At 41.3% G+C, this 11688-nt stretch overlaps 1 protein-coding gene across 4 annotated transcripts in view; it reads right to left on the bottom strand.

The window, feature by feature from the left end:
* LOC143100157 (uncharacterized) overlaps positions 1–11688 on the bottom strand; it is a 71336-nt gene that overhangs the window by 53562 nt on the left and 6086 nt on the right. Inside the window, exon 1 of one of the 4 annotated variants that reach the window (XM_076263121.1) lies at positions 4825–5213. The exons of the other annotated variants lie outside the window; for them this stretch is intronic. The gene's annotated coding sequence lies outside the window, so the exon portion shown is untranslated. Of the gene's footprint in view, positions 1–4824; positions 5214–11688 lie in introns of those variants that run through there. 4 annotated transcript variants of the gene reach the window in all.

Raw genomic sequence — 11688 nt, 5'->3', positions numbered from 1 at the left:
TCTAAATTTTACTAATTGGTATGCATCAAGTTATCAGTCATTTTGATAGGAGTAACCTTGTGAGCTTGGTTGAGACCACAATATAAGGGAATTTATGATTTTTTGTCATTTTTCAAGTAAATGTCATTACCATCACATCATCTAATATGTACATTTTAAAGATGAAATGGTCAATCAATGATCAATCAATGATCGATCAATTATGGTTTCACATGAAGTCTATTTTATCTTGAACTTATTAGAATTGTTGAATTTTACTTACAACATGAATTATAGTCGTTTAAGTATCTTATTTTTTGATTTTTTCACTCGACCCTGGCTTGGAATTTCATTTATTTGAAATAAATGCCATATATCATATCTGTTTTCATCCAGTGGCAATTTAGACTGTCCAACATTGTCAAAAATATCTAATTAATGTAATTTATTGTAATTTATACATAATCTATTGGCAAAAATATGCATGGTGATGGTGATGACATTGCAGTTCTGGTAATGACATTTGTTGCGGTGATGACAAATCACTGATCGTAATCTATTGCAATTAAATGTTTATAATTTAGGAACCCAAGTTGAACTGACTTTGTGAAAAAAAAAACTTATTTCTTTTAAAAAGAGTACTTTAAATGTATCTGCAAAAATGTCATCACCAACACAGTCGTCATTACCACTACATTTCAAGCTATAATGTGCTGGTAATGACTGTGCTGGTGATGACATTTATACCGAAAAACTACCCTGAGAAGCAAAAATTATCACCATGCAAGTGTAGCTAGCTTTCTACATGTAATGTACATCATTTAAACTATTAAAATAATTTTAAAATTTCAGGAATATTCAAAAATACAGAAATACAATGCGTATGGTAATGACACATAATAAGTGTACATGCCCAAAACGAGGGATAAAGAGTAGATTTTCTTATGTTTCTGGACATCAAGGCATCAATCTTTCTGCTTGACACCCATGTATTCCACTGTGATATTAGGTGACCATGGTTACCAAATATTTTTTTGATGAAAAAACAGTAGCAAAGTGCTTTTATGTAGAGTGTGCTGGTAATGACGGCTAAACCATGGGACAGGTATACATTAAGCAAAATAAAGCAGGAAATGCATATATATGCATAATGTGTGCATGCAGTTCATTAGTTCAGATAACATTTAATTCATATGCATGATTTTTTAAATTAATTTTTGATAAATAATGTTTGAGATATGGCACAATATGTGAAAACTCTGGTTGCGGACAACACCAAAACACTGATATTGTACCATAAAACACCAATAAAATGTGTCTAAATCATGAGTAGGAGCAACCATTAAAAAAGTCTAGGCTTGTTTTTCTTTATACTAATTAGTGATGCTAAACATTATTAGATTTAATGTGTTTTTAATAGAATTACACCCTGTGGACAGAAATAGGCCCCAATTCTGGGAAATACCCAGGTATGAAATGTACTCTTGAGGGTCTCCCATGGGTTTCATACTTGAAAGGAGTCATGCTACACACTTTTCAAAAATGTTTAGGACATTCCCTAAGATGCTTTTGTAAATTTTTTAAAAATTGAAAAAAAAATGCATTAGCTTGCCCCCCCCCCCCCTCCCCCCATGATGTTCTAGTATGCCCTGAAAACCATATCCTCCTGAGACCAAACCCGATAGACTTGTGTCCTCTGTAATGTACTTTGGTTGTACATCCATATCTATTTACCATTTTGAGCTACTCTATCAATTCCTGTCATCTTTTAAAGAGGACATCCTGGGCTTTTCCAATAGGTTCTATGCATGACTCCATTTTGGATTTGCCTCCTACTGGGCAATCAACTTTCTGCTTACACTGTACACAGTAGGCTATGACATAAAATTACAGATTACTGGCCTGTCATAATATTTGAATATTAATATAGGCTGTTACAAGGATACAAGGATACAAGGAAGTTTATTGTCACATGCATATAGTTACTGGAAGTAAGAAATGCAGTGAAATTAAGTATGGTGTCAGCCTATTTGTGCATTTATGGGGGGGTAAAAAGTGCAGTAGAAGAGGGGTTTAGTAGATTAAGTGGCAAGGGCTGCATAAGAAAGGTGGGGGAGGATTGCGATTGGGGGGGGGGGCACCAACAAGGAGCACCCAAGAGCAACAGGGGCAAGGAAAAACTCCCTTACCAAGGAAGAAACCTTGGGCATATCCACGGCTCAAGGGGCTAACCCAACTGCCAAGGGTCTTGGTGTGTGTGTTGGGGGGATGACAAGGGAGATGGGATAGTGTGCTGTGTATGTGGGGAGAGGGCAGTGTGCAATATGTGTGTTGGAGAAGCTTCCTCATGAGACAATGTGCTGTGTATTGGGGGGCGGGGGCAGTGTGCTGTAAGTATGTTGGGGATGTGTGTTGGAGAAGCTTCCTGATGAAATAATGTGCTGTGTATGTAGGGGAGAGGGGGGGGGGGGCAGTGTACTGCAAGTATGATGTATGTGAGTGATGACAGTGAAGATGTGTGTGTGGGCGGGAGGGGAGTGGAGCAGTGACTGTGTGTGTGTGTGTGTAGTGTGTGTGTGGGTAGGTGGGGGCAGTATGCTGTAAGTATGTAGAGGATGTGTGTTGGAGAAGATCCTGAAGACAATGTGCTGTGTATGTGGGGGGGGGCAGTGTGCTGTAAGTATGTTGGGGATGTGTGTTGGAGAAGCTTCCTGATGAAATAATGTGCTGTGTATGTAGGGGAGAGGGGGGGGCAGTGTACTGCAAGTATGATGTATGTGAGTGATGACAGTGAAGATGTGTGTGTGGGCGGGAGGGGAGTGAAGCAGTGACTGTGTGTGTGTGTGTGTATAGTGTGTGTGTGGGTAGGTGGGGGCAGTATGCTGTAAGTAAGTAGAGGATGTGTGTTGGAGAAGATCCTGAAGACAATGTGCTGTGTATGTAGGGGGGGGGGGCAGTGTGCAGCAAGTATGTAGAGGAGGCTTACTGTAGCAAGCAGTGTGCTGTATGTATGTGAGGTGATGACAGTGATGATGTAAGAGTGTGTGTTTTTTTTTGTGTGTGTGTGTTGGGGATGGGGGGGGGGGGGACAGAAAGGCTAGGCAATCAAGGACATGGGTAGATAGATGGAGGAGAAATCAAAAATAATAAATAAAAAGATCGATCTATAGAGATGTGCAAAAGTTGGAGAAAGTCAGATATGTGTGTGTGTGTGTGTGTGTGTGTGTGTGTGTGTGTGTGTGTTTTGACGTGTGATGAATAAGAAAATAAATAAAAGGTCTGCAGCATAGGGAGAGGGATGTAAAAGTGCTAAAAGTCATGTAGGTGTGTGTGTGTGTGGGGGGGGGGGGGGGGGGGGGGTCATGAGTGCTGAGGAGTGGATGAGTGCAAAGTCAGTATAGTGTGAGTTCAGAGTTGGGAAATGTTTGAGAGTGCTGAGGAGTGAATGTGTGCAAAGTCAGTATAGTGTGAGTTCACAAGGCAGGCTGTTGCTAGTTATCTAACCAGTTCAGTAACATCAGTAGCTTGATTAAAGTTAAGAACATTTTAAACTGTTTTCCCGTTTGCTAAGGAGTAGCACACAACATTTTCACAAAGTTGGACTACATTATCGTGAGACGAGGTCCTGAAGACAATGACTATAGAAAAAAGAGCCATATTTGCCATTTTGTTTGCTGTATGTGACAAAAAATGTTTTAGCTTAGAAAACGCGTAACATTAAAATAAAGCAGCATGCAGCAACAATATTTACCTGTTGTATTTTCCATCTCTGATGTGGTCTTTAGTAGACTCTGTATATGTGAAAGTGAAGAGGATGATGTGATATTTTATATTTTCTTTCACTTTACTTTTTTATGGCGTGCAGGTGATACTTGAGTGAATATGGTTTCAATATCTACCTGATGTTCTCGCAGTCCTGTTATGTCATGTCCAATGTGTTCCTTACATAACACACATATTGCAGTCTGGTCAGTCCTGCAGTACAGCTCCAGCTCTCTGGTGTGTCGCTGGCAAAGCTTCTGCTTCAGGTCTTCAGTGGCCTCCACCAGCTTGTGTCTCTGCAGTGCTGGAGCTGTGTAGTGCTGCCTAACATGGATCTCACAGAAGGAGGCCATGCAGGTCAGGCAGGACTTGAAAGCCCTCTTTAGGCAAACGGCACAGAGAACACCTCCAGGTTCTGTGGTGAGGTCACTATGAGAGACAGTAAATATTGTGGAAATTACTTATAGTGATAACGGATACAGAGATCAGCCGCTTACATGGATCAAAAACATCATACAAATCAGTCATTCTTGAAACATGAGAAAAACATAATTCAATTTTTGGCTGATGAGGCTATTACAGTTTTTCTATGCATGCATTTCTCAAATCATAATTAAAGAGAAACTATGCAGTATTAGCAATTTCTTTGCTGTGCTCTCGGTTTTTGCTTCTTTTTGGCTGGCTCCGTCATGACGAATGTCTGAGAAACTCCATCGCTTGTTCTAGCTGGTGCCTGGCGTGTATGTGTATTTAAATGCAGTAAAGCAATTTGTTATACTTCCTGACACTGAGGCCGCCGGCCCGCTGGCCCAAAGTTTCAAGGGTGTTTTTTCCGCTCACAGGCGCTAGGGGGAAGCGAGACCATTCAACCCCAAAAAAGTCATATAACCATTCCAATGACTCCAAAGCTGTTAAGTTACGGTAAATTAAGCTAAAAAACCTGCATATTAAGCTGAAAAACCTGCATTGTTCGCCTTTAACATTAGCACAAGGCATTCTCTGTTGCTCGACCAAATTTATGGAATCCCCTTCCACGCCACACAAGTCCTCTACCACCCTTGCTAATTTAAAAACGTAGGCTACCTTTTCTCTCTTGCTTTTAACAATCCTTAATACCGCCCCCTGTGTTTATGTGTGTTAGAGGTCTGCGCGAAACTGATTTTTCAGTCCCGCGCCCGCACCCTCCCGCAATATTCTGTCCCGCTCCTGCATTAATGTGTCATTTTTAGTCCCGCTCCCGCCCGCATCTGTAACATGATGTCCCGTTCCCGCCCGCTAAAGCCCGCATGCAGGAGGGATAGCCTGTTCAGTTTTTCTTCCTGTCTCATGAAAGGAGCACACACACCTGAGAAAGACTCCAGATGTCAGTTTCTTGGTTCTGAATGTAGGCTAACAACTGAAGTAGGCCTAGTCTGGTGCCCTCTTCCTCTGTCATGCTTTCGATTTCGAGTTTTGACAATGAGCAGCAGGAACAAATTGAGCACGTAAACGACAATATAGGCTATGGGCCTGCTATCCGTCAGTTATGCTTAAACCCCGTTTTTAATGCTGCCTAACAGAATATCCAGCTGAACTATAGTTATGAACACTACTTTAATCATTTCCATATTTAATTTTACGCATATATTTAATTTGCGGGAGTGCAGTGAATCATTGGTTTGTCCCGCACCCGCGAACGCACCTCTCTCATCCCGCCCGCTCCTGCAGAGAGCTTTCAAAAGTTGTCCCGCGCCGTACTTTAGGGTCCCGCGGGTCTACCGCGGGAGTGCAGACCTCTTATGTGTATGTGTCCTCCTTTCCCTCAAATGGCTCACTCATTTTTTTTTTTTACCTGTTTTTACTTTATTTTATCTACCACTTATTTTATTTATTTTTATTTTACTTATTTATTGCTTTTAATTTTGTTTGAATTTTTATTTTTCTGTTTACACTATTTTACCTGTTTTACTAGCCTGGCTAACGCCAAACCTCATCTCATTGATGAGATGGGGTCTGGGAACTACACATGCATTTTCTCGTATTTAAAACATGGTTTACGAATGCCCAGAGCCGTTTATTGGGCGCTACAAATGTCTAATGTGTACGTAGCTCATAACCGTTTCGGTGTGTCATCATCGTCTTGCTGTCCCCCCTCTGTTCTGTGATTAGTTCCTTCATTGAGCTGAAAACAAAGTCCATGGACTTCAGGCTGCCTAGCAGCGTGAATAAAATCACGCGTGTAAGGTAGCATGGGAAAACCCAGGCTACTGTTTTACTCCATTTGGTTTTATTTTCCTATTTTATATCATATTTATATTTAATGCCATCTATTTTATTGATCGATCTAATGTTTGTTGAAATTGTACTACTTATTGTTTTTCTTCTTACTTATTTTATACATTACTTTAGTCAGACCTGTGTATCCCTGGGCCCCTTTCTATGTTTTAACTCTTCAGCTTCCTCAGTTGGTCACACCAGCATGTCCACCTGGTGGCCTAACCAGCTACACCAGTAAAGACCAGCAAGAGCTGGAAGAAAACCAGCAAAGACAGCTAAAAACCAGCTACCAGCATAAGCTGGGTTCTAGTCAAGTCAAGTTTATTTATATACAGTAGCGCATTTCATACACAGAGGTCATTCAATGTGCTTTACGTAAACAAAAGCAAACAGTAAAAACAAATAAAAGTATAAAAGGGCAATAGTGAAGGAATAGTTTAAAAGGTAAAGATCATTATAATAACTAGATGTACCGCAGAGCGGTACAAAATATGACCGCCACCCAGTCCAGCACATTTTTTTCCAGAAAAATAAGTCACGCTTGTCAAATTGTGTTAATTTCCTACTTTGTTCCTTTTTTGTGTGTTTGTAATTGAGTGTGTGCAGACTGTGAGGTTGTTTTTGTGTATATGTGTTTTGTGTGTGAGTGTGTGTGTGTGTGCGCGTGTGTTTGTGTATGTATGTAGGTGTGTTTGTATGTGTGGGTGCATGTGTGTGTGTGTGTGTATGTGTGCTTATGTGTTTGTGTGCGTGTTTGTGCGTGTTGTGTGTGTGCATGTATGTGTGTGTGCATGTGTAGTGTGTGTGTGTGTGCGCGCATGTGTGTGTGTGTCTTTATGTATGTGTACATAAATAAAGCAAATCAGGGAACCACCAAGTGCCATGGGATCTTTAACAACCATGGTGTGTCAGGACCTCAATTTAACATTCATGGAAAGGAAAACATCTCCTGCAGTGCAGTGTCCCTGTCACTGCAATAGGACATTGGGATTTACATGTATATTTGTTTGGTGGCTTTTGGCCACAGGGAAGAGTACCACCTACTGGCCAGCCACCAACACCGCTTCCAGCAGGAACCTACTCTTCCAAGGAGGTTTCTTATCCAAGTACTAACTAAGCCTGCTTGCTTCAGTAATTCAGCAAAGTCAGGGTATCTGCTGGTCTGACTGCTGGCTAAAACAAAAGGTGAAAGGCATATATGATTCTAACTGTCTCACTGAATTGCATTATGCACACTCAATTCTCACTGGTATCTGCTAGACAACAAGTACCAAAACATGATTAGTTCATAGATTTCACATGTAAAATACATTTTATACAACCCCACCTCCATCTTGCCTGTTCATAATTCTGAGAAATTCTTGATTGTTTGTGTTATGTTTATGTTATGTGTGTGGGTGTGTGTGTGTGAGTGTGTGTGTGTGGGTGTGTGTGTGTGGGTGTGTGTGTGTGTGTGTGCGTGCTTGTGTGTGTGCCTGCATATGTGCCTGTGCATGCAAGCGTACATATGTCTACTGTGTGAGTATGTGTCATACGTATGATTACTGTGAATGTATGTGTGTGTGTGTGTGTATCTGTTTGTGCACATGTGTGCACATGAAATGGGTTAACATGACCCCTGGAGGCAAACATACGGAAAAAAATGGTCATCCTAGGCCCTACAGTTCTCAAGATATTCACAGAGAACTGTGTCTGCCCTACCCTCCTTTCAGGGGGTCCAGTCCAGCGGGGGGGCTACAGATCAAAACGAAAAATGACGGTTCCATGCTATCCATGTGGGGGTACATGCCCACCAAGTTTTGTGTACCCCGGTCTTTCAGTGTCCCGGGAATCCTTGTTGGTGTACGTCACTAAATGTACACATAAATTATTTTATTGTAAGGCCCCCCATGAACGAAAGTACACAAAACTTGGCATGCATTCGGAGGGTGTCATAATGATCCTACACTATTAATTTCGTGCAGTTTTGACCTTGTCAGCCAGAGATATTGTGATGAAAACACCTAATTTTTTGCTTTTTAATTTTTAACTAGTTGGCGCTATACATGAAATAAGTGGTAATGGGATAGGTTGACATGCCCCCTTAAGACCAACATACATAAAAAAGAAAGACCTCCTAGGCCCTACGGTTCTCGAGATATTCACAGAAAACTGTCTCCGGCCACCTACAGGCCAGTTGGTGTATAGTAACATAAATTAATTTATTGTGTGGCCCCCCATGAACGGAATTCCACGAAACTTGGCGTGCATTCAGAGGGTGTCATAATGATCTTACACTTCCAATTTCGTGCAGTTTTGACTATGTTAGGTCACAGATACCTGCGATTACAACACCTCATTTTTACTTTTTTGTGTTTACCTAGGTGGCGCTATACATGAATTGAGTGGTTATGGAATGGGTTGACATGGCCCCTTGAGATCAACATACAAAAAAAAAAATGGTCCTCCTAAACCTTACGGTTCTCGAGATATTCACAGAAAACTGTGTCTGCCCTACCCTCCTTTCGGGGGGTGCAGTCCAGCGGGGGCGCTACAGATCAAAACGAAAAACGATGGTTCCATGCTATCCATATGGGGTTACATGCCCACCAAGTTTCGTCTACCCTGGTCTTTCAGTGTCCCGGGAATCATTGACGGAAATTTGGACATGCGAAAAAGAAAAAAAAAAAAATCTGACTAAACCTATATGACCGCCGCTTCGCTGCGCGGCAGTCATAATAACACCAAACACACCTGGCTCTTATCCTCTCAAGCACACCAGTGTGTGTGAACATGGTGTGTGTTTGGGAACCACTGCCTCCACACACGGCTAACTCACTAAGCTGGAAATCTAGTCGGATAGGCCTACATCTTGTTTTTTGAACACTATGATGTTCACACAAAATGTAATTTCTTTAAAATACAGCAACGTGTTTTTATGGGTAACCTATGGACATGTCCATTTCCCTTGTGAATTAAATGTTTTCATGCAGATCTGACACTCTTAATCACAAGCATGCGTGCGTGGGTGCCTGCAAGTTTGTGCGTGTGTTTTATGTGTGTGTGTGCGTGCGCCTGTAATTATGTGTGTGTGTCCATTAAATCAGTCTAACTTGTTTGGCTAGGCTACTAGTAGGCAATAACTGCCCAAACCAGTATGGGCAATTGTATAAAACCTGGTTATACTTACTGGCCTGACTATCAGTGCATGCGATAACCACGAGTGCCTGTTTAGTATACAATATCGACTTTGGCCAGAACCTCACACAGACCTGAGAAAGACAGAATGGACGGACAGCGGACAGGATTAGCAGCAGTGCCTGAGATGGACCCTTCTCTAAGGTAAAGAGGTCATCCAATACTGCTGTCCCTTCGCACTCTCTTCCTAGTCTATTGGTACTCAGCATGTTATCACTATTTCCTCCCAACAACTTTAACATGACCTTGCTGGTTATGTGCTGTGTGTTCTGTCTCATAATCAAACGTATGAGATCATGCAAAACACAGCTGGCTCTAATGTTGCCGAGGTTACACAGACGTTTCATATGAAGGATCAGAGTTCCATCACAGTTGTGAAGAGTTATCTAAGTTATCAAAGCTCTTTTTTTCACTAAGAAATTGCATTGAAAAAGAAATGTATTTAACCCTATTTTCTTTTTAATATGCCATCACATGTGAAAATATCCAAAGTTTTAAGGTAATGGGATCTGTGTACTTTTGCGTTCATTCATTACTCTATTTGGGTAGGGAAATGGAAAATGGAAAAACAATATGGTATGGTATGACTTTTTGAAGTTCTACCCACAATATCTCGTTACTATTTCTACCTCTCCTTTGAGAACAGCGTTGCTACAGACTACATCACGGAGAAACTTTGGTCAAACGCTTTTAAGGGTGGTGCCATACCAGTGGTTTTAGGCCCGCCACGGGAACAATACGAGGCAGTCTTGCCAAAGAACTCCTTCATCCATGTGAATGACTTCAGCACAGTAGAGGAACTGGGTCACTTCATGAAGACACTGGCTGCAGATAAAGAGCGCTACGCCACCTACTTCGCCTGGCGTCTGAACTATACCGTTGGTGGGTATACAGGATTTGTGGACAGACTGTGCAATGTCTGCCCAATTCTTAGCAGTTTGCCTACATCAAAAATATATAAGGACTTACATGGCTGGAATTGGCAATGAAAGCTGGAAGATTTTTTTTTTTTTAAAGTGCTACTGGTAGCCTATGCAATCTCACTTGACTTTAAGGCACTTTAAGACATATTGGCACCTTCTGTGTTCTTTTAGAGAGTGTTTGTTCAATAACCGCTCAGGTATACATAGTAGCCAATACTGCTCTTTGAAATAGGGGAAGTTGACACAAATTCAGTCAATTATTACTTTAGTATTATTAGGCTACTATATTGTCCTTGAGATGTCAATTCAAGTTACCCACAACCCCTTAACCCGGTTAAGACCAACTGATACATGGCAAACAGATGGCTGTTTAATGAAAGCACTTCCAGGGAAGTTGAAAATAATCAAATTGGCTTTTAAAAATCAGGTAAACATTATTAGCTTAGTCTAGCTGCCACTTCACATAGTTCGCAAGATAGCTGGCTAGAGATTTCCCCTCTGCACAATCTATCTTAAAGGCATACACACACACACACACACACACACACACACACACACACACTCCAATGTTGACGCCAATCAGTAGGCTTATTGGACCTTTTGCAGAACTGTGCAGATGCATGCTGACCTTTTACACAACGCAAACAAACCCAGCATGCATCACACTCAGCCAGATCTGCACAGTGCTGCAAGACATCAAATTGACATTAAGATATTCAGTTAGTGAGTTGCTTCTAGGGATTATGAGAAAATGGTACTTTGTCAATGTCAATTTATTTATATAGCACTTTTTAAAAAACAACAACAGTTGACCAAAGAGTATTTGTGTAATTTGTCTGAGAGATATAGGTGGGGGCTTTGACAGTCAAGAATTTAAAGGTCATTAGCAAAATCTCAAAATGAATTCTTTGGTGAACAGGGAGCCAGTGAAGGGAGGCTAAGATGAGAGAAATGTGTTCTCGCTTACAGGTACCAGTTAAGGAGTGAGCTGCTGCTTTTTGAACCAATTGCAAATGGGAAAGGGAGGCCTGGCTGAGGCCAACATATAGAGTCCATAAAGTTAGGCAAGGCTTGATTTTAGATAGGGTTCTTAACTGAAAGAGACTAGCTTTGACTAGTGTTGACTATGGACTTTGTTGTTCTAATGTTTATTTTTTCCTCTAAACTGTTTATTGTGGCGTCTCAAGATATGTGCACTGTTGAATAGTGGATGGGCAATATTATTGTGTTGATGATTGAGTGTAGTAGGATGATCCCTAATTGCAATGAAAATGGGGGCTTGGCACCTTTATCAGCGTGATCCTTGTTGCCGTTGGGCTGAATGTTTCAGCTCACATTTCGTAGGGGAAACATGCTTGTTGAAGGTGTTTCCCCCACGGTGGTCTTAGAGAGTACGCTGCGGGAGTTCTTGACGAGCTTCGGACTAGGGTGACCATTTCCATAACACCAAAAAGCAGGACATTATTCGGCATATCAATAAATTACTATGGTGTTCATAGGACTCTGGTATACTCTCATTTACAATACAATTTTGTGTGGTTTATCTATTACGGACGGGCCATCTCTAGGCCGATCCTCTGTCTGTGTGCTG

This window comes from Alosa pseudoharengus, unplaced genomic scaffold (assembly GCF_046254945.1).
Source record: "Alosa pseudoharengus isolate Yale_2024_CS ecotype anadromous, Long Island Sound unplaced genomic scaffold, YU_APseudo_1.1 YU_APseudo_1.1_scf_3, whole genome shotgun sequence".
NCBI classification, from domain to species: Eukaryota; Metazoa; Chordata; class Actinopteri; order Clupeiformes; family Clupeidae; genus Alosa; species Alosa pseudoharengus.
Note: the sequence above shows the minus strand (reverse complement) of the source record. Positions and strands in the feature narration are given on the sequence as shown.